Genomic DNA, 27,798 nt, shown 5'->3' on the forward strand with positions numbered 1-27,798 from the left:
TGGTCCCTATATTGATCATGACATCTGGCTGCTCACCCTCCCTTCTGAGAATGCCATGAACTCGATCTAAGATATCTCGGATCCTGGCCCAAGGGAGGAAACCTCTTATCTGTCCCCTTAAGCATGGAATCCCCTATTACTACAGCTCACCGCTTCTCCTCCCTTTCCTTCTTAGCCACAGAATCAGACTCTGTGCCAGAGCCCTGATCACTGTGGCTTGTCCCTGATAGGTTGTTTCACCCAACAGTGTCCAAAATTGTATACTTGCTTTTGAGGGTAACGGCCACAGGAGTGCCCTGGACTGCCTGCTGTTCACTTTCCTGATCGTCACCCATCTACCCTCCTCCTGCCTCCTGGGTGTGATAGTGTCCCTGTGACTCCTGTCTACCACCCCCTCTGCCTCCCAAATGATCTGGAGTTCATCCAACTTTAGCACCAATTCCTTAATTTGGCTTGCCAGGAGCTTCAGCTGGATGCACTTCTCCCAGATGAAGTTGTTAGGGATACTGCTGGCTTCCCTGACGATCCACATTCTGCAAGAGGAGCTTTCCCCTGCCTTGGCTGCCATTCCCACTGTTTATGACTAGTGGAACAAAATATATGATATATATGATATCTGAATCCTTTTTGTTCCTTGAAAAGGGTGGCCCTTCCTTACTTCAACTCCTACTATTCCTCACCTCTCACCTGTTCTCACTGAAGCCTGTAGAGCCAAAGCCTTACCACTCTGACTCAGTCCACTCCAAGGATGACTGCTCCGCTACACAGTCCCTCACTTTTGTAGAGCTACTCAGCTTCTTCCTCCAAGCAATTCAGCTGCTTCATCACCCTTTTTTAAATTCTAACTGCTGCTGCTCCTTAGGTCACCTGACCTCTTTTGCTCCAATCAGCTATATATGCTGTGTGTGTGCGTGTGTGTATTTTATATATTGTGCGCCTTCCTCCATTGCTCCTCGGATAATGCATTCCACATTATTTCATTTTCTTTAAGAATGTGAGAAACCAATTCTGACAAATAGCAAAAAGGATGTGGAAATTATAAAAAAGTGAAAGGGTTAAGACTGTTGGATTAAGGCCTGTTTATACATTGAAACATAAATTCATGACTTTAGCTTGTGCAATTGGGTGGCATTAATATTCAACAGTTTACTTAGCAATTGTTTCTATCTTCCATTAAAAAACGCTGTTCATCAAAAACATAGAAGAGACCCTTTTAAAGAGGTAAAACAAAATACAGAATTGCTGGAGAAACTCAGTAGGTCATGTACAATCCACAGAAAGTGAAAGGCAGTTGCCATTTCAGGCCTGAGATCCTTTTTCAGGATTGCTGACAGAGAGATGCCTAAATAAAATGTGAGGGCGGTGGTGGGGGTGGGGGGGGGGGGTGGCGGGGAACGGGAAACGGGAAGGGGAGGAACACAGGCTAACAAGTAATGAGAGGAGGTAGAAAGGTAGAAGCTGAGATGACGGGGAGGACAAGAGGCTAAGAAGGACAGCTCCCTCATAGGAGAAGGATGGGAAGTGTATGGGAAACTGGAGGAAGGTAGATAGAAGGAAAAGAGAGAGAATTGGAGAGGGAGATAATGGAAATTGGAGAAAATCAATGCCGTCTGGTTGGAGACTGATGAGATGGAATATAAAGTAGTTCCTCCAATTTTCAGGTGGGCTCAACTTGGCAGTACATGAGATTATTGTCAGTGTGGCAGTTGGGTGTGGAATTGAAGAGCCTGGCCACTAGGAGGTCCTTGCTGTTGAAGTGGACCGAGTGAAGATGCTCAATGAAGCGATTTCCCAGTCTGCGTCCAATCTCCTTGATGTAGAGGAGGCTGCACCAGGAACAATGGATTCAGTGAATGATCCCAACAGATTCCACAACTGAAGTGTTGCTTAATTTGGAAGGACTGCGTGGTGAGGGAGGAGGTGTAAATACAAGTGTTGTACTTCTTATGAACACGTGTAGGCACCAAGTTGGCAATTGGAGGGAAAGATCCTTACAGAAAGTGCTGAAGGGAGGAGAGGAGAAGATATGTCTAGAGGTGGGAATCCTTTTCGGTGGTGGAAAATATATTGGATATAAAGGCTGTCAGGGTGGTAGTTAAGGACACTGTTCTCTCGAATCTGGGGAGAGGGTTCCATGGTAAATGTACAGGAAATAGAGGGGAAGCCATGCTTTCTGAAGAAGGAAGACATTGCAGATGTTGTGGAATCGAAGACCTCATCCTGAGATCAGATGCAGTGTAGACAGAGGAATTGAGAGAAAGGAGTAGAATTCTTACAGGAGACAGGGCGGGAAGAGGTCTAGTCAACATAAAACATAGTACATTACAGCACAGTACAGCCCCTTCAGCCCTTGATGTTGTTTTGACCCATATATTCCTTTTTTTAAAAAGTACTAAGCCCTCCCTACTCTGTAACCCTCTATTTTACTTCCATCCACGTGCCTGTCTAAGAGTCTCTTAAATGCCCCTAATGTTTCAGCCATCACCACCAACCCTGGCAAGGCATTCCAGACACCTAAAAAACTCTGCATTAAAAAAAAACCACTGATGGCTTCCCTAAAGTTCCCTCCCTTCACTTTGTATATATATGTCCTCTGGTGTTTGCTATTCCTACCCTGGGAAACAGGTGCTGGCTCTTCACCCTATCTATGCCTTTCATAATCTTGTAGACCTCCATTAAGTCTCCTCTCATTCTTCTATGTTTCAAAGAAAAAGTCCCAGCTCTGATAACCTTTCCAATCCAGACAAAATCCTGGTAAATCTGCTCTGCACCTAATCCATAGCTTCCACATCCTTCCTGTAATGAGGTGACCAGAATTGAATACAACTCTCTAAGTGTAGTCTCAACAGAGATTTGTAGAGTTGCAATATGACCTCTCTACTCTTGAAGTCAATCCAATTATTAATTAAGCCCAACATCCCATAGTCCTTCTTAACTATCCTATCAGCCTATGCTGAGGGATGTATTGATTTGGACCCCAAGGTACCTTTGTTCATCCACAATCTTAAGCAACTAACCATTAACCCTGTACTCAGCCTTTTGGTTTGTCCTTCAAAAATGCATCACCTGACACTTAACTGGATTGAACTCCATCTGCCACTTTTCTGCCCAACTCTGCATCCTGTCTATATCCTCTACTAACCTTCAACAACTTTCAGCTCCATCTACAACTCCTCCAACCTTGTGTCATCTGCAAACCTATTGATCCATTCTTCCACCTCTTCATCCAGACCATGTATAACAATCACAAAGACCAAGGGCTCCAAAACAGATTTTTGTGGCACTCCATTAGTCACTGACCTCCAGGCAGAATACTTTCTTTCCACTACTACTCTCTGCTTTGTTCCTACAAGACAAATTTTTATCCTCAGAGCCAATGTTCTTGACTTTCTGGATGAGTTTCTTGTGGGGAACCTTGTCAAATGCCTTGCTAAAATCCATGTAGACCACATCTACCACCCTACCTTCATCAATTTTTTTTTGTTGCCTCCTCAAAAAACTCAATTAGTTTTGTGAGGCACGACCTTTCCTTCACAAAGTGATTCTGACTATCCTTGAGTAGACGATACTTCTTCAAATGCTCATAGATCCTATCCTTAAGCATCTTCTTCAGTAGTTTGCACTCCACTGATGTAAGACTCACCAGTCTATAATTCCCTGGATTCTCCCTATTGCTTGTTTTAAACAAGGGGACTACATATGTCATTCTCCAATCCTCTTGCACCACATCGGCAGCCAAAGAGGACTTAATGATCATAGCTATTGCCCCAAATATCTCTTCCCTCACTTCCCACAACAACCGTGGGTATATTGCATCCAGCCCCAGGGACTTATCAATCTTAATGCTTTTAAGAAGACCCAACTCTTCCACTTCTTTAATATCAACAATGTCCAATACACAAGCCTGTTCAATTCTGACCTCACCCTGATCAAGGTTATTTTCTCTTGTGAATACTGAAGCAAAATATTAATTTAGGACCTCCAGGCATATGTTTCCTCCTTTATCCTTTAACGGCCCAATTTCATTCATATCATCCTTGGTGTTCTCCTTAATCCTACTTGTCAAGGCCTTATCATCCCCGCCCCCCCCCCCCCCCCCACTTTGAGCTCTTCTAAGTCCTTTCTTAAGCTCCTTCCTGGCTACCATATACTTCTCCTGAGCCCTTCCTGTTTCCTGCTTCCTATATCTAATATAGCCTTCTGTAGTGGTAGCTACGCACACAGAAACACACCACAGGACTTGGTGGGGTTTCAGTTGAACTGCTTTATTTGAATTTTGTGCATGTCCCTTTAAGGCCAACGGGAGATCCGCCCCGCGGGGCAGTGATGTCATCACGATGTCTGGGGTGCGAGCTGTGGCCTAAGCTACGAGGTAATCAGCAAGCCCCGACGACGCCATTTTCCTGCAGCTGCCCTGCCAGCGTGGCGATACAAGCGGGGCCGGTTCGCTTCTTTCTCTTGACTGGCTGCCTCACCTGTTTCTTCACCTGTCTCATGCACTTTTGTATGGTAAGAGGGAATGCTGAAATCAAGTCATATTCTGTTTTGTTTCAAATTTTAACTTGTAGGATCATAAGAAAGACCTTAAGATATAGGACCAGAATAAGGCTATTTGGCCCATCGAGAGAGTTCTGATATTTGAATCACAGTTGATATCAGAATTTATTGTCAAAAACAAGTTACAAAATTCATTATATATTTCCTCTCAATCCCATTCTCCTGCCTTTCGGATTTCAGATTTATTGTCAGAGTATATCGTGTTATATGGCGAGCTCTCCACTGGCCATTGTGTCAGAGGTGCACCAAAGAAGAGGTACAAGGACTGCCTAAAGAAATCTCTTGGTGCCTGCCACATTGATCACCGCCAGTGGGCTGATATCGCCTCAAACCGTGCATCTTGGAGCCTCACAGTTCGGCGGGCAGCAACCTCCTTTCATTTTAATACAGTTTATCCTTCCTATTAGTGTTAGTGGCAAATCTTTCCAATGCTCTAAATCGTCCTGTAATTTTTTCATTAGTGGATAATAATTGAGTTTATATAGTTGGCCGAGATTTTTGTTTATTTGTACACCTAGGTATATTATTGCCTGCATTTGCCATCTAAATGGAGATTCCTTCTTAAATTTTGAGAAATCCGCATTATTCATAGGCATTGCTTCACTTTTATTTACGTTTATCTTGTAACCCGACACTTCTCCATATTCCTTCAATTTCTTATATAATTCTTTTATTGATAGTTCTGGTTCTGTTAAGTACACTATAACATCATCCGTGAATAGACTGATTTTATATTCCTTGTCTTTTATTTTTATTCCTTTTATATTATTATCTATTCTTATCAATTCTGCTAGTGGTTCTATAGCTAACGCAAACAATAAAGGTGATAGTGGGCATCCCTGCCGCGTTGACCTGCTTAAGTTAAATTGCTTTGATACATGTCCATTTACTGTCACTTTCGCTAATGGTCCCTTATATAATGCTTTAATCCAAATAATATACTTCTCCGGTAAACTGAATTTTTGCAATACTTTGAACAAATAATTCCATTCTACTCTGTCAAAGGCCTTCTCTGCGTCTAAAGCAACTGCTACTGTAGGTGCTTTATTTCCTTCTACTGCATGAATTAAGTTAATAAATTTACAAATATTGTCTGTTGTGCGTCTTTTTTTGATAAATCCAGTTTGGTCTAAATTTACCATTTTCGGTACATGCTCTGCTCTGTTTGCTAATAGTTTAGCTATTATCTTATAATCTGTGTTTAGCAAAGATATTGGTCTATATGACGCTGGTGAGAATGGATCTTTCCCTTGTTTTAGTATTACTGTTATTATTGCTGTTTTACATGAATCTGGTAAGCTTTGTGTAATCTGGTTGATTACATCCAGGAGGGGCGGAATTAATAAGTCTTTAAATGTTTTGTAGAATTCTATTGGGAATCCATCCTCTCCTGGTGTCTTATTATTTGGTAATTTTTTTATTATCTCTTGTATTTCTACTATTCCAAATGGTTCTGTTAATTTATTTTGTTCCTCTATTTGTAGTTTTGGTAGTTCAATTTTAGTCAGAAATTTATCTATTTTCCCTTCTTTCCCTTCGTTTTCAGTTCGGTATAATTGTTCATAGAATTCTCTAAAGTTTTCCTTAATTTCTTTTGGATTATATGTAATTTGTTTGTCTTTTTTCCTTGATGCCAATACCATTTTCTTAGCTTGTTCTGTCTTAAGCTGCCATGCTAGGATTTTGTGCGTTTTTTCACCTAGTTCATAATATTTCTGTTTTGTCTTCATTATATTCTTCTCCACCTTATATGTTTGTAGTGTTTCATATTTTATTTTTTTATCCGCCAATTCTCTTCTTTTAGTTGTATCTTCCTTTATTGCTAATTTTTTTTCTATATTTACTATTTCCCTTTCCAACTGCTCTGTTTCCTGATTATAGTCCTTCTTCATCTTGGTTACATAACTTATTATTTGCCCTCTAATGAATGCTTTCATTGCATCCCATAGTATAAACTTATCTTCCACTGATTCCGTATTTATTTCAAAATACATTTTTAATTGTTTTTCAATAAATTCTCTAAAATCCTGCCTTTTAAGTAACATGGGGTTTAATCTCCATCTATACATTCTTGGAGGGATGTATTCTAGCTTTACTGTCAATATTAAGGGTGAATGGTCCGATAGTATTCTAGCTTTATATTCTGTTTTTCTTACTCTATCTTGCATACTAGCTGATAACAAAAATAGGTCTATTCTTGAGTATGTTTTATGTCTAGCCGAGTAATATGAATATTCCTTTTCTTTTGGGTGTTGTTTCCTCCATATATCTAAAAGTTGCATTTCTTCCATTGATTTAATTATAAATTTGGTTACTTTGTTCCTTCTGTTAATTTTTTTCCCAGTTTTATCCATATTTGAATCCAAATTCAGGTTGAAATCCCCTCCTATTAATATGTTCCCTTGCGTATTTGCTACCTTCAAAAAGATATCTTGCATAAACTTTTGATCTTCTTCATTAGGTGAATATACATTGAGTAGATTCCAAAACTCCGAATATATCTGACATTTTATCATTACATATCTCCCTGCTGGATCTATTATTTCCTCTTCTATTTTAAATGGCACATTTTTACTAATTAATATAGCCACTCCTCTTGCTTTTGAATTATACGATGCTGCTGTTACATGTCCTACCCAATCTCTCTTTAATTTCTTGTGCTCCAATTCAGTTAAGTGTGTTTCTTGCACAAATGCTATATCAATTTTTTTCTTTTTTCAGTAAATTTAGCAGTTTCTTCCTTTTAATTTGGTTATGTATTCCATTAATATTTAAAGTCATATAGTTCAACGAAGCCATTTTATACTTTGTTTATCTTCCCTTTCCATTTTTCCATCATTACCTTTCCTCCTTTTCCATTTCTGTTTTCTTATTTTAAACCCTTTATAAGACAACATTCCTAAAACATCAAACATTTTCCTTATTCTCCTATTTAAAACTTCTTTAGCCCCAATCTCCCCTTCCCCTCCTAAGTTGTCCTTTATCCCTTGTCGGACAACCACATCTCCCCTCTCCATTTGGGTTTGCGAAGTCACTCGCAAGCGTCAACTGATTTTGCAGTGACCGCTATTTCCCCCCACCCAGCACCCCCCAGAAAAGATTTCACTTTTCATATGTAACAAAGGTCACTCTTTTAGTTCCCTCCTTATTCCCTCTATTCCATTTCCTTCCCTTATTAATTCTTGTCTATACTATCTATATTTTCCTCTAAATACGGATACATTCACGTATGCACATTATACATATACACACTTATACCTCTTTACCCACATACATATAAATCATGGTCATTTTTACTCTCATTACACGTCTTCATCCCTCAGTCTATTTTGTAATTGTTCTGCAAATTTTCGTGCTTCTTCTGGATCCGAGAATAGTCTGTTTTGTTGTCCTGGAATAAATATTTTCCATACCGCTGGATGCTTTAGTATAAATTTATACCCTTTCTTCCATAAAATAGCCTTTGCTGTATTGAACTCCTTTCTCTTCTTTAGGAGTTCAAAACTTATATCTGGATAAATGAAGATTTTTTGCCCTTTGTACTCCAGTGGCTTGTTGCCCTCTCTTACTTTTTCCATTGTCTTCTCCAGTACCTTTTCTCTTGTAGTATATCTTAGGAATTTTACTAAAATAGATCTTGGTTTTTGTTGTGGTTGTGGTTTAAAGGCCAATGCTCTATGTGCCCTTTCTATTTCCATTTCTTGCTGTAGTTCTGGACATCCTAGGATCCTAGGGATCCAATCTTTTATAAACTCTCTCATATTCTTGCCTTCTTCATCTTCCTTAAGGCCCACTATCTTTATGTTATTTCTTCTGTTATAATTTTCCATTATATCTATTTTTTGAGCTAACAGTTCTTGTGTCTCTATCGCTTTTTTATTAGATTCCTCCAATTTCTTTTTTAAGTCTTCTACCTCCATTTCTGCTGCTACTGCCCGCTCTTCCATCTTGTCCATTTTCTTTCCCATTTCTGTTAAGGTCATATCTATTTTATTCATTTTCTCTTCTGTGTTGTTTATTCTTCTTCTTAAATCATTAAATTCCTGTGTTTGCCTTTCTTTAAATGACTCCATGTATCCTTTAATAAGAGAAAGTATATCCTTTATCTTGCCTTTCCCTTCTTCTTATATTTCACTGTACTCTTCCACTTCCTCTTCTTCTTCCTCTGGGTTGGCCATCTGTTGTTTCTTTGTTGCCCTTTTCTTCTCTTCTTTCTTGTTTTCATTGTCTTTTGTGTTCTCTTCTTGCTGCGGGTGTTCTGCAGCTGTCGTTGCCGGCTGTGGAGATTTACTCCCCAGCTGGTCACCCCTCCCGTCGGTGTGTTTTTTTTCATGCGCACCGCGCATGCGCGACTCCTCGCGCATGTGCGGTTGCGCACTTTTACTCGGCTCAACGAGCCATTTTTGTAGTCCACTTTCTACCGACCTGAGGGAGCGGGTTTCTCTCTCCACCGCGGGCCTCTTCGAACAGGTAAGGCCTTCTCCTTCTTCCTCCGTTGTCTTCTCTTCCTCTCTTCTTACCGTTGATTTCGATTTTTCTTTTTTTGTCACCATCTTCTTTCCACCTTTATACTCACTTTTCTTTAACTTTTATTTCTGTGCCTTTGTGTTTTCCTTTGTTTTTTTTGCCTTTTCTGGAGAGGGCTGGAGTTCACCGTCCGGCCACTACTCCATCACGTGACTCCCTGGGCAGCTCTCCTTTGAAGAAGCTTCTCCTTTGAAGAAGACCGCAGAGCCCACCTCACTGACAGAAGACAAAGGAGGAAAAACCCAACACCCAACCCCAACCAACAAATTTTCCCCTGCAACTGCTGCAACGGTGTCTGCCTGTCCCGCATCGGACTTATCAGCCACAAACGAACCTGCAGCTGACGTGGACATTTACCCCTCCATAAATCTTCGTCCGTGAAGCCAAGCCAAAGAGAGAGATATACATGACATCACATACAAACCTGAGATTCTTTTACCTAAGGGCAAGGAAGAATGGTCACTTATTGGTAGTGCAAAAAAAAACTGTACACAATGTACACATGTAAACAAATAAAGAATTGTAAACCAATAATGAATGTAAACAAACAGTGTAATAAAGAGAGAGAAAAAATCAATGAAGGGTACAAGTAAGAGTCCTTAAATGAATTCCCTGATTGAGTTTGTTGTTGAGGAGTCTGATGGTGGGGTGGGGGAGGGTAGTAGCTGTTCCTGAATCTGGTGGTGCAAATCCTGTGGCAGCTAGACCTCAGTGCTGACAGTAGCAGCGAGAACAGAGCGTGTGCTGGGTGATGAGGATCTTTTATGATTGCTGTTGCTCTCTGACAGCAGCATTCCCTTCTCCCCTTAACTCTTGATACCCTTACTATTGAGGAAGCTTTCAATGTTTGCTTTAAGTATACCCAATGACAGCTGTCTGAGGCGATGAATTCCACAGATTCACCACCATTTGGCAGAAGAAATGTCTCCTCATCTCTATTCTTTAGGGGTGACCTTTTAGTCTGAGATTGTGCCCTCTGGTCCACGACTTTCCTACAACTGGAGAAATCCTCTACGTCCAAGCTATCCATTTCTTTCAACATAATGCCAGGGTTCAATGGGACCTTTCTCACCCTTCTAAACTCCAATGAGTTTAGGGCCAGACCTATCAAATATTCCTCATAGATTAATCCTCTCGTCCCTGGAATCATTCTCACAAACCTCTTCTGGACCCTCTCCAATGCCAGTACATCCTTCCTTAGATATGGGGCCCAAACCTGGTCACAACACAAAACCACTCACAATCATTTTGAGAGCTGGATTAAAGGCTGATATTTCAGAAGTATATTTCTGAGATTGAGCATTTCACCATAGTTTGGGAATTCAGGACTGACATTCTCCAGTCAGTGCGCCTTCTGGTTATTTTGGGTAGTGCCTTTATTCACAAGAGTTTTAGACAAAGTGCACCATCCAAGCAATGCAATAATGATCTGAATTTGGCAATCTGAGCTATTTTTGAGAGATTTGAGGGATTACAATGGAAGATATTAATAGATACAATACCAATAGGGTAATAAACTCAGAGAAAATAAATCAATAGGTTAAAAAACCAGAAAAAATAATTTTGTTTGAAGGCTTTGAGCATTTGCACGTATTACCATCCACAGCCATCTCATAATCTGCAAATGCAATCTCAATAAACAATAGCTTCTATCCTGTTCCTTGCCTTTTCTTACTTACATTGATCTGATAATGGTGAGAAAGAAACAGTCCTTGAATCTCGCCATGAATGATCTCACACTCGGAAATCTTCTTCCTGATGGGATGTGGGATGTGGGGTAAAAGGGTGAGATAGGAGTGGGATGAGCCTTTTAATATGTTGGATGCTTTTTGAAGGCAGAGGGAGGGTATAGATGGAGTTGGTGAAGGCAGGTTAGGACTGAATCACTTTCACAACTCTCCCCTGTTCCTTGCTACCTTGAATGAGGCAATTCTCATACCACACAGTGATACGTCCTCTCAGAATACTTTCATGCGGGCATCTGTAGACATTGTTAAGGGATGCAGGTGACTTGCCAAATTTCCTCAGGCTTCTGAGGAAGTAGAGGCGCTGATGTGCTTTCTTGGCCATTGCATCAAGATGGATAGACCAGGACAATCTCTAGAGATTTTACTCTTGGGAACTTAAAACTACCTCCAGTTCAGCACCATTGAAGTGGACCAAAAAATAACCCCAGACCCTCCTCTGGAAGTCTATAACTATAGACCCAACTCCTGGGTTTTGTGGACATTGTTGCCCTGGCACCAATACATTAGTCTCTCTATCTTACTTCTATCGAATAAAGGACATAGAATATTACAACACAGTACAGATGTTGTGCTGACCCATACATTATACCTATCAAAAAAAACCTAAATTCTCTCTACTTCATAACCCTCTATTTAACTTTCATTCATGTCACTGTCTAAGAGTCTCTTAAATGTCCCTATTGTTCCAGCCTCCATCACCACCCCTGGCAATGCACTATACCTGGACATTATTAACATAGAATATAGAACACTACAGCACAGTACAGGCCCTTTGGCCCTCATTGATGTGCCGACCCATATTTTCCTTAAAAAAAGTACTAAACCCACCCTACCCCATAACCTTCTATTTTTCTTTCATCCATGTGCCTGTTCAGAAGTCTCTTAAATGCCCCAATGTTTCAGCCACCATCACCATCCCTGGCAAGGCATTCCATGCACTCACAACTCTCTGTGTAAAATATTTACCCTCGATGCCTCCCCAAACTTCCCACTCTCTTCATTTTGTACATATGTCTCCTGGTGTTTGATATTCTTGCCCTGAGAAACAGATGCTAGCTGTCCACCCTATCTATACCTCTCATAATCTTGTAGACCTCTGTCAAGTCTCCTCTCATCCTTCTAGAGAGGAGACTTTATAGAGGTCAACAAGTCTTCAAAGAGAAAAATCTCAGCTCTGCTAACCTTGCCTCATTGTTTCCCAATCCAGGCAACATCCTGGTAAATATCCCCTTCACCCTCTCCATAGCTTCCACTTCCTTCCTATAAGGAAGACTTGTATAAATTTAAATAAACAATACAATCACTTTCAACACCAAAATGACTTACCACACCTCTGTAGAAATTTGCCAGAGTTTCTGATGTCATATCAAACCATCGCAAAACTCTTGAGGAAGTAGACGTTCTTTCTTCACGATGCCATTGGCGTGTTGGGTCCAGAAAAGATCCTCTGATATAGTGACTCCCAAGAACTTAAATGTGCTCATCCTCTCCACCTCTGATCCCCCAATAATCACTGGATTGTGTACCTCTGGCTTTCTCTTCCTGAAATCCACAATCAGCTCCTTAATTTTGGTGACATTGAGTGTAAGGTTGTTGTTGGTTCCACTATTCAACAAAGTTTTCAATCTTTATCCTGTATGTTGACTCATCACCTTCCTTTATACAACCCCTCTACTGTGGTATTGGCAGCAACATAGAATTAGGAGCTGTACAGGAGGTGGCTCTGGCCCAGGGCCACATTGTATGTTGCATTTAATTGAACCAAACAGAGAGCTCCTCCTGTGGCAGCTTGCAAAACCCCATGGAGCATGATGATTAGGTGGCATCCATTTAGAACCACTGGCTGGGATGTCAGAAACTCAGCATGACCTCAAACCAAACCATCCTTCCGAATCAATGATGTCTCCATAGCAACATTTTAGAGAGGTCCTTGTTTTCTTTGAGCCCTTCATGATCTTTCTGGGGTAGCCCACATTTTCTATCTACTCCTAATTCCCCTGAGTGAGGAGGCAGATAGGAATCCATTATTTTGTAGATCTGAAGTCATGATATACCAGACCAGGTAAGGATTGCAAATTTCCACTCATAAAGCATACTTATGAACAGTCTGAGTTTTTTTTACATCAATCTGTGAGTTTCATGATCACTTTCACTGATCCATGTTCCGAATTATTTGAATAAGTTCAAATCTCAACCCCATTCTCCCATCTTTCAGATTTCAGATTTATTGTTAGAGTACACATAGGACATCACATTATTTTGAGATCATTTTTTCCCAATGGGTCAGGCAGAATTTCTACTTGTCGATAGTGTAACTGTACTCAAGAAAAGATACGTATGCAAAAGAAAGAAATGAAAACAAAGTAAGATTATGTAAACAAACTGACTGTGCATCAGAAAAAAATTCAGCACTAAATAATGTGCGAAGTAAGAGACCTTAATTGAGGTTTGGATTGAGCGTCGTTTAGGATCCTGATGGGGGAAAGGTAACAAGTGTTCTTAAACTCAATGGTACAAGTTTTGTAGTACCTATGCTTCTTTCCTGATGGCAGCAGAGAGAACTGAGCATATCCTAGGTGGTGTGGATCCTTGATGACTGCTACCACTCTCAGAATGGCAGCATTCCATGTAGATTTTCTCGATAGTGGGGAGGTTTTGCCTTTGATGGACTAGGCACTACATTTTGCAGGACTTGTCCACTCAGTGGTTTTGGAACCCCCCCCCCCCCCCCATACCAGGTCGTGATGCAGCACACTCCACATCTCTAGTCAAGGTTCCGACGTCATACCGAACCTCCACAAACACCTGATGAAATAGAGGTGCTGATGTGTTTCCTTCATGATGATATTAGTATGTTGGGTCCAGGAAAGGTCCTCCGAGATAGTGACTCCCAGGACTTTAAATTTGCTTACCCTCTCTGCCTTTGATACCCCAATAATAATTGCATCATACACCTTTAGCTTTCCCTTCCTAAAGTCAAGAAACAGCTCCTTGGTTTTGGTGACATTGAGTGCTAGATCGTTGTTGGTGCACCATTCAGCCAGGTTTTCAATCTCCCTCCTTTATGCTGACTCAGTGCCCTTTTATTTATACAGCCCACTACTGGGGTATCGTCAGCAAATGTACAAATGATGTTGTTGTCTTAGCGAGGCACACAGTCATTAGTGTAAAGCAAGTAGAGCAGGGGTTTAAGTATGCAGCGTATAATGAAGTGTTCCGGGAGTGCTGATGGAGATTGTGGAGGAGAAGCTCTTGCCGATCCTCACTCATTGGTGTGTGCAAATCCAGGATCCAATTACACAGTGGGGTATGGAGGCCCAGGTTTTGGAGTTTGCTGATCATTTTTATTTTAATTCTCCAACTTTCCAAATTGACTTAGGCCTTCAATTGTGAATTAAGCATATGCAATCCTGGACATGGAATAAAGTTCTTAAGTGACAGTAGATCGAATGAAGAGGAGTTATATATTTGAAAGTGAGGAGAATCCAGTCGAAGAACCAGAATAACACATTATGTGAAAACTTCGTGTAGAGCGCGTCGAAAGAACCAAAGACTTGTTGATCCAAACCAAGGCTTCTATTAACTAAAAGACTGGAGCATATCACAAGTAGGTCGACCAGTCCAGAATGACCTGGTCTGGCTAGAAGCAATCCTTTAAGACCTGCCAGTAGGTGTGGCTACGCTGTCAGTCAATTGCAGTCATCCTACACTACCATCTGTACATATACACATCGGTGATAGAATCTGTACTGTCACACTCCACAATGCAAAGAAAGTGGTGAAAATGCTCAGTAGGACAGGCAGTCGATTGAGGGGCAGAATTAATGCTTCAGGTCAATAGTCTTTCATCCGACAAAATATGATACTTGTGTGCAGGCTCCCTGGAGCAGCCACTCATTGGCGAGAGTCAAACTGTTCTGAATAATTCAATAAGGGAAAAAGTCATTTTGGTAATAAGACGTAGAGGAGTTACCTTGGTATTATAAAGATATTATTATGGAAGGAGCACCTATTTACAAGACCCTTGATACAATGGTTCCCTCTTTTGGCCTGACACTCATTTTCCCTAGGAACACATCCGATCTCAAGTTTTTAATACTGTCGTCTCTCGTTTCAGTGCAAACAAATCCTATGTTCAAGTGGATCAAAACTAACCTTGCATTTTGATTTCCCATGCAGAGAATATGTGAGCACTGCGGCAAAAACTTTCAAATCTAAATGTTTACAGCAGCTTTCACAAAGCTGCTTAAAGTTGTCAGAAAGTGATAATGCTATATCTGTAAAGCTTTGTTGGCACTGACGCTTCTCGGAGGGACTAGTGAAGCTGTCTTTTAACATATCAGGACTGCATTAAGTGACAGGATTTCCTCATTTGTTTCATTCCTCCAAATTTCTTTCCTGTGCGTGAACCGGATATCCTTTTACCTCAAAGACGTGCTTTCAAAATACATTGGCCTTCTGTTTTCCTCATTCCTTTCCCTAAACATGCTTTCATTTTCAGCTGAGTTGTGGGGAAATGGCTGTTTCCCATTTCACAGCCATGTCACTATTTGCTGTGTCTTGAAAAAAGTCTGATCCTCTTGCGAGTTTGACCGGAAATGATCTGCTGCAATCTGTAATTATCCAGCCTTTGCATCTGCTTCAGTTTGTATAGTCCAGCAATTTACCATTTCTCAATACAACCATGTTAGTACTTAGGGTTATATAACATTGATTACACAGACATAAAGCAATTTGGACCATCTGTCTCTGCCAATAATGAGGCTACACTCAAACTCCCTCCACCATCTCACCACGTCAATGAATTCAAACAACTGCTTGAGGGAACACTCCAACTTAAGGCTTACTCACCACTAATAAATAACAATCAATTTTTGCAGGATGTTCTGAGTTGTACAGATCTGCATTTGTGGATGAAAGTTTGGAATTTCTCTTTCTCTCTCTTGTACGGCTACTTTACATAATTGTGGAGTAACATTTAGATGGTTAAGCTAGATATTTGTAGTAGTGCTGTCCTCAGTTCAACCCTGAACTGTGGTGTTGGGTGTGTGGAATTTGCATGTTCTTCCTGTAACTGCTTAAGCTTCCATAATTGCTCTAGCTTCCTACCACAGACCAAAGATGCAGAGATTGTCTGTTGTAACTTGCACCTGGTAGTGTCGGTGAGTGCTAGAATCTGATGAGGAGGGGATTGACGGGAGAGTGGGAAGAATAAAATGGGATTAGTGTCGAATTGCTGTAATGGGTGGCCTGATGATTGGCTTGGGTTCTGTGAGTGAAAGGATCTGTTTGTGGGATGTCTCACTGTATGACTGTATTATTATACTACTTCAGATTTATGGATTGTAAATTGGGCTGATACCTACTCAACCGTCAGTGGGTCTTCTGCAAAGTGTTTTCATTGTGACTTCCTGTGAGCTTCACTTGGCTTCATTGGGATTGAGCATGTATATCCAGAAAGGCTAATAGGAGTTCAAAGACTTGCGGGCATTGTTGATGCGCTGGAGATCGAGAAAGTGGAGAAGACGCAAAAATATAAAAGGCCTGGTTATGGTTATAATGTAATTCTATTCTTCCTGGGTACTGCAAAGTAAGATCAAGTTGAGCTGGCAACTGCTCTCAGTTACCTACGGTAATATGATTTTTTTCTGTCTAATGTGACAAGCAGCAAAGAAGATTTGCATAATGCAAGGGTCTGAGCATCCACATTTTGTGCCAGAAAGACATTCCTTTCAAAAGGCATTACTGGCATTACCAGGATGTTTAGTTCACTGACCCTCAATAAAATTAACTCAATTTGCAATGCTTAGTCTGGACCTTATTCATTGTGATGGCATCATAATATACAAAGGTAAATAAAATGCTGTTGTAAAACAAGCTGGATGACTCCAATTCCTGGAATGTAGTGTTTGTCTCTAGGTCATGGTATTATTCCCTCTCTGCAGACAATAACTAATGGGATGACTCCTGAATGTCTGCGCAGAAAAACCACATGGAATTAACTTTAGTTGGCACCAGCTGCATGAAAGTTGAAAGAAGATTATTGTCATTCATGAGAGGAGGAAGTGAGTCCTTGACTGTCACCAGGTACTGGTGGCAGCACACCAGCCCTTTGCGCTTGGGCCCCGGGGGTTACCTGGATATCAAACATTATTTCTACTATTCTCCATCTGCTTTCTCTTAGATGTGCTCTCTGATTCCTGTTTCCAGTCTCTTCAGATTTCTGCATGTCGTGTTATTGATTTAAATCCTGGAACTTTCTGCTCAATTAGCACTGGGCAATACCATCATCTGAAGGATTGCAGGAGCCAAATTGCAGCTTACCATCATCTTTGTGAGGGCTCTTTGGGACAGACAATAAATGTTTGCCCTGGTGATGAAACTGAATAAATTTTTAAAAAATCACTTCCCTTGGCCACATTTCAGGACACATCCAGGCTCTAATGTTTACATTTTTGAAAATTTAGACAATATAGCTCAGTAGCAGGGCCTTTCAGCCCATGGGCCTGTGCTTCCCAATGACATCCAATTGACTTACACCCTGGTAGGTTCTGAAGAGCACGAGGAAACTGGAGCACCTGGAGAAAACCCATGCAGACACAGGGAGAACATCCAAACAGTGTTGGTCAGCTTTTCAAATTGATAGATTAGAAAACAGGGATGATTAAAATGTTTAAAATTAATAGGTAGATCTTGAAAATATTTTTGTATGTAAATAGTTGAAAGCCTAGATGTCATAATTTAAAGGCCAAGAAATTGGAGAGAGGATGGAATTTCAGGGAAATATAATTTGCTACGGAAAGGGATAATATCTAATGAAGGGAATAGGGGTTGTCTACTTACAGTTGAGGTGAGGAGAAATTCCCCTGCTCAAAGACTTTGGAATTCTCTGTCATGGAGGACATTGGTTGCCATGTTTAGATTTAAACAAGGGTGAGAATGATAAATTATTGGGCACAAAAAAAATCAAAGAATGTGAGGAATGGGTAGCAAAATGGCCTGATATATAAGATCCCTTGTGAACATTGAATGGTGGAAGACGTTCAAGGAGTGTAGGGCCCAGTGCTGCTTCTTATAATTTTATGGCATAAAATACAGGAAACAACTTAAGCAACATTAATCTCAAAGGCGACCAAATATTTGTCTGAACAATTTAAGATGACAAGAGGATCAACTGCTTGTGAATTTACAAAATCATGTGAAGATTTTGGGTGTACAATATTTCCAAAAGAAAATTATGCACATCTTGTGCCAGATTTATAATACTGATAACTTATAGCAACCAACACGGCAGAATTCTTGTATAAAGCAATTGGTATCAAGGGCAACTGGTCTTTCCTGTCCTTGAAACTTATTGCTGGAACATTTAAGATCATTATGTAAAATGGGATAATGAAATGTTCATCTAGATCTTACTTCATCCTAAGTAAGAGCAGAAACATTACAGCATAGTACAGGCCATTTGGCCCACAATGTTGTGCTGACCTATATATATCTACCCCAAAAAAGTTAAACCCTCTCTACCTCATAACCCTCTATTTTTCTTACATCCATGTGCATGACTAAGAGTCTATTGTTCAAGCCTCCACCACTACCCCTGGCAATGCATTCCACAACTTTCAGTGTCAAAAATCTACCCCTGATGTCTCCCCTGAACTTTCCTCTTTTCATTTTGAACAGATGTCCTCTGGGGTCTGCTACTCCCGCCCTAGGAAAAAGATGCCGGCTCTCAAACTTATCTATGCTTCTCATAAACTTCTAGACCTCTATTAGGTCACCTCTCATCCTTCTCTGCTCCAAAGAAAAAAATCCCTAACTCTGTTAACCTTGCCTCATTAGATATAGTTTCCAATCCAGGCAACATCCTGGTAAATCTCCTCTGTACCCTCTCCATAGCTTCCTCATCCTTCCTGTAATTAAGTTATCAGAACTGAACACAATATTCCAAGTGTGGTCTCGCCAGTGATTTGTAGAGCTGCAACATTACCTCATGTCTCCTGAACTGAATCTGCCAACTAATGAAGCCCAGCATACCATAGGCCTTCTTAACTATCCGATAAACCTGCGTGGTAACCTTAAGAGATCTATGGATTTGGATCCCAAGGTTCCTCTGCTCTTCTACACTGTTAAGTAAGCTACCATTAACCATGCCTTCAAGTTTGACCTTCCAAAATGCATTACTTCACACTTACCTGGATTGAACTCCATCTGCCATTTTCAACTCAGCCTTGCATCCTGTCTTTATCCTGTTGTAACCTATGACAATTTGCTACATCATCCACAACATTTCCAATCTACTGCCTGCAATCAACCCAACAAAAATGACAGGATATTACCACCTCTAACTCCCATCCATTCTGTCTCCTCCTCTAGCACTTCCTGCCCACTTGGAAGAATCTTCTCATCCCTCATCTGTTTCATTAGTCACCTCAAAATCCACAGAACTGGACTTGAAGCAAAATCCCTACAGGATTGTCTGACAAGAATAATCTGAACACTTCTTTTGGAGATTCAGCATGCTAACAGGTCCTTTTAGCCACGAGTCTGTGACATCCAATTACACCCAATTAACCTACAACCCCGATACTTTTTTGGACGACGGGAGGAAATCTGAAACACAAGGAGAATGTGCAATCTTCTTATAGACAGTGGTGGATTCAAACCCTGATCGCTGGCACTGTAACAGCATTGCACTAACCACTACTCTAACTGTGCTCTTCAGGGTAGTATTCTCTTCTCCTAGCAGACAATCATGAAATCTAGGGCAGCAACATGAGCAATTGAAACACAGGATATCAGGCACAATAATGAATTAACTGGATGTTTTCGTTACCTTAGTGCCAGCTGGAGGGCTCCATCAAAATCTACCAGGAATTCCTCAAGGTTCTAAAGCAGATGAATTGAAAGCCTTTGTTAAAGAATGGTCTATTTGGGAAAAAGTAAAATTATTACACTGGAAAAACAAATGTGTGAGCACATTTAACTGATGAGACAGTTTGGTTCAAACTTACTCCCATGTTGAGCACTTCTAATTAAAGATAAGACCCAGCAGGAATGATCTCTCCTCTTTATTTTGCCTATCTACCCTCTCCTCTCTCAGTCCTGATTCAGAGTCTTGACATGAAGTGTTGACATTCCTGTGTCCCATTGACATGGTCCACCTGTTAAGTTCCTTCAGCATTTTTTTTACATCAACGGAAGCAGATATACAGAGATGATCACAGCCATTATTTTCTTGGCAGCAACCAAAGACGGATTCCTTCCTGTTTCCCATTCTGCATCCAGCCACTTTCTCCCCACCTCACTACTGCATCCCCTGACTTTTCCAAGAACTTGCCTGAAATCAAGGGCATCAACAAAGGGAAACCTTAGATTGGATGCCATGGATGACTGGGTCAACACACAAAAGTGCTGGACAGGTCAGACAGCATCCATGAAAATCAATAGACAATCAACATTTTGGGCCGAAACACCATTCAGCATCGTGGATAGTACAATACTATGACAGCACCCGCAACCCAGTGCAATCTGAAAGGAGTTTGTACCTTCTCCCCGTCTCTGTGTGGGTTTCCTCCAGGTTCTCCACCCTTCAAAAACATACAGGGGTGTAGATTAATTGGGTGTAATTGGGCAGCATGGGCTCATGGATTGAAAGGGCCTGGCTCTGTGATGTGTGTTTAAAAATATGCATATATGACTGGGGCAGGCCTCCCTGATGACTTCCAATGTGGACCCCTCAGTTTGGGTTCTGACTGCACTGTTGTCCACATGTCTAAAAGTAGAAGGCAAAGATTTTTCCACAAACAGGAGCCACAGTTATCAGAAAGGTGGGAACAAAGGAATACATCAGGGAAATTGTACAGAAAACTCAAATGTCCCCAAATCTCTGAAGTGGCTAACGTAAGAAAAGTTAGATGAACAATAAGTTGGAGTGAGCAAATTCTGCTTGTGAGCATATTGTTGGAGCAGGATAATAGGGAAGCTGTAGACCTGTTCATATGGATGTGTTTTTTATGGTTCAGTGAAGAGGAAGGCATTTTTTTCTGATCAATTGCGTGACATTGCCACCCAAACAGGAAAAGCTATAGTTCAACAAAAGACTTTTGAGTGTGACGTCTGATTTAAAGCATTGTTTATCAGAACTTGCCTGAGTGAAGTGCCCATGTTCCTGGTCGTGGCCTGAATATGTTGTCATCTTGAAGTGTCAATGTTCTTCCCCTGCAGAAGGTATTAAGAACATACATTGAAAACATGAAGGGAGGCTATGATCATAAAACTACAAAGAGAAGAAACCAAATTAGAGGGCAAAAGAAAGACAGTGGCAATTAAGTTGAAGGATCTGCTCCAGTAAACAGTGAAGTCTGCACTTTAATATGACTGCAAGGTGTCTGTACTTTTAACTCATCATATTTGTTATAAGCCAAGTAAATAATTTTGATTTTGTGTCCCTCCACAGCTTCTGAAATTGTTCCTTTTCCTATGGATCTCAAAATCTATGCTTTAGAGTACTGATTAGATCCAATGAGCCCTCAAGGCAGAACTGAAACAGTGCTCAATTTATTATCTTATTTAATGAACCGTCAACACTACCGCCAGTTGAGTGATGAATTGCTTGATCTGAGAGCAATTAAAGAACGACTGGTCTGGACCACTGGAAGTGATCTTATAACGCACTGCTGCAGTTCCCAGAAAGGCAAAGGAGTACGGAAAGCTCGGAGTTAAGTATTATGAGACAGTCCTGAAACATTCGTCTTGTTTGTCCTTTACTCGTTGGGAATTTATCTTTATTTTTCCTCTTCCTAGTAAAGTCGTAAATAATTCCCAGAAGCATGAGGCAAAAAATGAATTGGTATTTATTTGATGGTAAACTTAAGTGAAGTTCTAGTGGTTATTTTTTTCTCTCGCTCACTTTTGTTTCCCTTGTTTCTGAGTCCTCAATCGAAAAGACTCATTATTTCTGTGTGAACCCTGGCAGCAAACGATCATTTTGATGTTGATTGGGCACTGTGCAGCAGTCATATAGACAACAGACTCGCCAAGGCAAATAGCGCCTTTGGAAGACTACACAAAAGAGTCTGGAAAAACAACCAACTGAAAAACCTCACAAAGATTAGCGTATACAGAGCCGTCGTCGTACCCACACTCCTGTTCGGCTCCGAATCATGGGTCCTCTACCGGCATCACCTACGGCTCCTAGAACGCTTCCACCAGCGTTGTCTCCGCTCCATCCTCAACATTCATTGGAGCGACTTCATCACCAACATCGAAGTACTCGAGATGGCAGAGGCCGACAGCATCGAATCCATGCTGCTGAAGATCCAACTGCGTTGGGTAGGTCATGTCTCCAGAATGGAGGACCATCGCCTTCCCAAGATGGTGTTATATGGCGAGCTCTCCACTGGCCACCGGACAGAGGTGCACCAAAGAAGAGGTACAAGGACTGCCTAAAGAAATCTCTTGGTTCCTGCCACATTGACCACCGCCAGTGGGCTGATATCGCCTCAAACCGTGCATCTTGGCGCCTCACAGTTCGGCGGGCAGCAACCTCCTTTGAAGAAGACTGCAGAGCCCACCTCACTGACAAAAGACAAGGGAGGAAAAACCCAACACCCAACCCCAACCAACCAATTTTCCCCTGCAACCGCTGCAACCGTGTCTGCCTGTCCTGCATCGGACTTGTCAGCCACAAACAAGCCTGCAGCAGATGTGGACATTACCCCTCCATAAATCTTTGTCCGTGAAGCCAAGCCAAAGAAAGAAACATATTTCCTAATATTAAAATTAGTTTGAACGTGACCTCACTGAGTGACACCAAATCTCAAAAGCATCTTGATCCAAAATGTTCAGACATAAATTTATCCAGTGGACAATGTTGGGTAACAATCATGAGATGAGAAAGCATACTGGGAACACAATTAACAATGTGGTCAGCGTTAGTGCAACTTCCTGCTTTTCCAGATGGGATTAATTGACTCATCACTAACTCTGAATCAAACCTGAAGCCTTCCAGTTTGTGCAGCTTAGTTGAACACTGATTTATCAATAAAGAGAAAAAGGGAAGAAAAAATGAGAAGATAGTTAATTGATGATCCATTGGTTAAATTTCTTTCAGTAGCTTCTGAGTGGTGAAGTGAAACCATCCAGCCCAAATACCAGTTCCTGTCCTCAATGATGGGAATGTCTGAAGTGTTTACAACTGTCTATCGATGAATAAGAACCACCACGTAAAACACTATTTGGGACCATCACTCTGACAGTGGCATTTTGACTCATGAAGCCAAAACAAAATTGTTCTCTTGACATACAGAATCATACAGAGAAGACAATCTATTAATCTTTTCCCTAGAGACCTACTTGTTTTCTCTCAAAGTATTTTTTTTTCTATTGGTTTTTGGAACTTATTATTGAATCTGCTTCTGGGAATCCTTCAGGTCATGAATTCCAGGTCATTATGATTTGTTGCATTAGGGACTCTCTCCTTATCTCTTCCTTGGTTCTCTTGGCAATTAAATCTTTTGGTGACAGACACCTGCCACTTACATATATAGTCCAATAAAGCAAGTTCATTGTTCACCAAGTGATCCATATTTGGTTTGCAGCACAAGAAACGGACATTAAATATTGGTTAATGGTCAGACAACAGAGAGAAGAATTAAATAAGCCACTTTATATTGGGTGTTACCAATGGGATGCCAAAGGGTTGTGGGTACAGACATGGCAGCTTGAATATAATGTTCAAAAGTGGTGTAATGGTGGAATATTATGAAATGCTCAGAGGAACATGATGACCTTCTACAAGATTCATTGAATATTGGTGGGCAGTGTCAACAAGTAATTGGAAAAGCAAATGGTGTGTTTACACTGCCCACCAATATCATTGCATGAAAATATTAATTGAGAGATTAAGCTAACTAGGTGTAGGGGTTAAAATGTGTTTCATGGTCACCACTTTCATATGTTTTTGTTTGGGTAGGTCATGTCTCCAGAATGGAGGACCATCGCCTTCCCAAGATGGTGTTATATGGCGAGCTCTCCACTGGCCACCGAGACAGAGGTGCACCAAAGAAGTCACTCAGTGAGGTCACGTTCAAACTAATTTTAATATTTTTATGCTGTTTCCTAGCAACATCTTTGCTTCAGGGTCATAACTAGTTTTCTCTGCTTGCTTGGGAGATAAGATTCTATTGTTAAAAGCTTCTTCCAACATATTTTATTGATCATTTAACAATTATAAAATTGTTAACAATTTTTAATATCATTTAATAAATTTTGGAAAACTCAACTTAATTCTAATACAAATTTGTTTGAACGAGTCATAGACAACAAGATTCTTTTGACAGCCAAGTGACTATAATGAAAAGTAGTCACTACAATTAAGTCAACGGAAAGTTTGAAATTGGATTTGGAATTTGGATTGAATCGATTGGGCTCTGTTTAGAGCATTTTCAACTCTTGGAGAATGATTGTCAACAGCAGCATCAAGGCCATCAGAAGTGGTAAGCCTTATTTAGGGATTCTTTCTGTGTTTTTATTGCAAGTTTGAACACAGTTTGGAGTTACTGCTGCTTGTCGTTTGAGGATGGTTTTTGGTTTTGGAGTTATTGTTGTGCAAACTTGGTGGTTGAGAATGGCTGCATATAGATATAAGTGAAGCCAAAGCTGTTCTCTTTACATGACTTAAAGAGGCAAGAGAAGCAGAGAGGGTTTTGGCTGCTGGGAGTACAAACTCCACAGAATTACTGCAAAAAACATCAACCGAATCTATGATCAGCCACATGGAATTGTCTGAAGATGTGTCACAGTTCGTGATGTGGAGGATGGGCAATTCAAAGTGGAGACAAAGTCAGATATTAAGTCAAAATCTTCCATACTGGATGAAGTACGAGCAGAAGATAATGTGTCAAATGCAGGAAGCAGGAGAAGCAAAGGAAGTTCTTCTAGATCAAACTCCAGAATTTCCTTACATCAATGACTGCATCTGCATGTTAAATGGTTCAGGCTGACGTTGCTGCTCTTGTTGTAGAACAAGAATTGCTTCAAAATAAATTTGCCTAAGGAAGAAAAGGGGAGCAGCTGTGGAGGGAAGAGGAGCAGGAAAGGCAGCAGCTACAGAGGGAGGAGGAGCAGCTACAGATGGAAGATGAGTAGAGAAAAGAGCAGTAGGATGAGCAGCAAAGGAGGGAGGAGGAGCAGCTCAGAGGGAGGAGGAGCTGGAGGAGGAGCAGTGGCAGAGGGAGGAGGAGCTGTAGGAGGGGCAGCTGCAGAGGGAGGAGTTGCTGTAGGAGGAGCAGCAGCAGAGAGAGGAGGAGATGTCGGAAGAGCAGTGGCAGAGGGAGGAGGAGCTGTAGGAGGGGCAGCTGCAGAGGGAGGAGTTGCTGTAGGAGGGACAGCTGCAGAGGGAGGAGGAGTTGTAGGAGGGGCAGCTGCAGAGGGAGGAGGAGCTGTAGGAGGGACAGCTGCAGAGGGAGGAGGAGTTGTAGGAGGGACAGCTGCAGAGGGAGGAGGAGCTGTAGGAGGGGCAGCTGCAGAGGGAGGAGTTGCTGTAGGAGGGACAGCTGCAGAGGGAGGAGGAGCTGTAAGAGGGGCAGCTGCAGAGGGAGGAGGAGCTGTAGGAGGGGCAGCTGCAGAGGGAGGAGTTACTGTAGGAGGGACAGCTGCAGAGGGAGGAGGAGTTGTAGGAGGGGCAGCTGCAGAGGGAGGAGGAGCTGTAGGAGGGGCAGCGGCAGATGGAGGAGGAGTTGTAGGAGGGGCAGCGGCAGAGGGAGGAGGAGCTGTAGGAGGAGCAGCTGCAGAGTGAGGAGGTGCAGCTACAGAGGGAGGAGGAGGAGCTGAAGGAAAAGCTGTGGCAGAGGGAGGAGGAGCTGTAGGTGGGGCAGCAGCTGAGGGAGGAAGAGCAGCTATAGGAAGAGCAGCGGCAGAGGGATGAGGAGCTGTAGGAGGAGCAGCAGCGGAGGGAAGGGGAGCTGTAGGAGGGGCAGTGGCAGAGGGAGGAGGAGCTCTAGGAGGATCAACGGCAGAGGGAGGAGGATCTGTAGGGGGCAGCATCAGACGTAGGAGGAACTGTAGGAGGAGCAGCTAAGGAGGAAAAGAGAGGATGTGGAGTTGGAAAAAACCTTGCTAATACTAAAATGAAGATACTAACAATCTTAAAGAGATCTGATGTTCGAAATAATTTATTGAAAGCGCCTAATGTTATGAAGTCATGTTTTGAGGAAGGACAACAGAAAAAGAATATATTTAATACTAAGGCAGAGCCAGGTTCTAAGGTGTGCATGGACCTGAACAAACTAGGATAAGGCACGGTGATGCCAATCCTCAAACCCCAACAATAACCACAGCGGACAGAGATACAAGCCAAATCAATTTCTTGTTACAGAATACTTCACGCTCTAGTCAGGTATCAGAAATGCGGGTGAACAAAGCAACATTTGCTCAGGCATAAGGAGGCAAGATGATATTGCTGCATTGTCAATCCAGTTACAGTCTCTTTCCTGTCCAAGAGAGTGATTCAAATTTTTAATGGTGACCCACCTCAGTTCCAAGCGTTCATAGGAACCTTTGAATGCAGTATTGAAAGCAAGAGTGAAAACTTGGAGGAGTGTCTATATTATCTGGATATGATGAGGAGGATGAGAGATGGTCCTTACGCTGTCAAAACTATGCTTTGTTGGACGATTAAAGAATCATTAGGTGGAAGAAATGAGGTTCAGGACCAGTTGGCTACAAGTGCCAACAAGATAACAATTGTTAAACTTGAAGAGTTTGGGAGCAACATTTCAAGACTGACTTTCCTGAGTGCGTCATGGACGACCAAGAACCTTCAAAGGAAGACCAACAGTTCTTGGCAAAATCTGCCAAGCTACTTAATGATCATTATTGCATTGGATCATCGTTGAAGAAAGGGGAATTTTGCATGCCTCATAATAGAAGCATTGTCAACCAACATCAATTGAATTTAAAGAGAAGATTCAAGAAAGATCCTTTTATTCAGTCTATACCAACTGTGTCTCTGATATTATATTTACAGAGAAAGTACCAGATGATATCTTGGAATGTAGTGATGGCAAAAAAATGGTACTTATCACACCAAAAGGTTTTGCATTCACAAAAGAAACAATTTCACGTGGCATTTGACTGTGGAGCAAATTTCGGGTAGTATCACTAAATTCTCTGCTCTTACCATTGCTAGATTCTGTAAAGAACCTGTAGTCATCACTGCAGAGATTGGAGAAATGTTCCCCCAGGTGAAAGTACCAAAAGAAGACCGTGAGTTGTTACGATTCCTTTGGTGGCCTGATGGAGACTATAGTCAGAACATGGTAGAATACAGAATGATTCAGCATCTAGAGTGATTTAATCTCCAAGTTGTGCAAATGTTGCCCTTAGGAAATGTGCTGAGGACATTATGGAACAGCTTAGCTTTCAAGCTGTAAGCACCATCAGGAATGACTTCTATGTGGATGACTGTCTCACATCTGCAGCTTTAGAAAAAGACACAATAGCTCTTTATCATGAGTTGTTAATGATCTGTTTTAAGGGAGGCTTTCTACTTACCAAATGGATAAGTAACAGTTGGTATGTGTTGGCTCTCATACCTGAAACAGAGTGAGCAAAATAAATGAAGAATCTGGGCTTAGATCATGACCACCTTCCTGTGGAGAGGGCGTTAATGTGTGTTCAGTGTGGCGATTTTTAGTTCAAAATCATTTTGAAGGACCAATCTCTCACAAGAAGGGGGATTCTTTCAACAGTCAGTTTGATATATGACCCTCTAGGAATATTGGCACCAGTGGCCCTGACTGCCAAGAAGATCCTTCAAGATTTGTGTAGAAAAAGGATTGGATGGACTCCACTCTACAGGAATGGACGCGTTGGATTCAGGATCTTCGTAAACTGTGACATCGGCTCAATGGCATCATTTTGCTGTTGCATGTGAAGACAGTTTTGGAACTGTTAGTTACCTGTT

The 27,798-nt window shown here is 41.5% G+C and overlaps 1 long non-coding RNA gene across 2 annotated transcripts in view; it reads right to left on the reverse strand.

The window, feature by feature from the left end:
* The window catches only part of LOC138735535 (uncharacterized), an 81,696-nt gene that overhangs the window by 32,024 nt on the left and 21,874 nt on the right, over positions 1–27,798 (reverse strand). For both annotated transcript variants that reach the window (XR_011339751.1, XR_011339750.1), the window contains exons 2-3: positions 20,980–21,050; positions 19,666–19,718 (exon numbers count right to left, since the gene is read on the reverse strand). This is a non-coding gene — a long non-coding RNA (uncharacterized lncRNA). The remainder of the gene's footprint in view (positions 1–19,665; positions 19,719–20,979; positions 21,051–27,798) is intronic.

This window comes from Narcine bancroftii, chromosome 6, assembly GCF_036971445.1.
Source record: "Narcine bancroftii isolate sNarBan1 chromosome 6, sNarBan1.hap1, whole genome shotgun sequence".
Taxonomy (NCBI): domain Eukaryota; kingdom Metazoa; phylum Chordata; class Chondrichthyes; order Torpediniformes; family Narcinidae; genus Narcine; species Narcine bancroftii.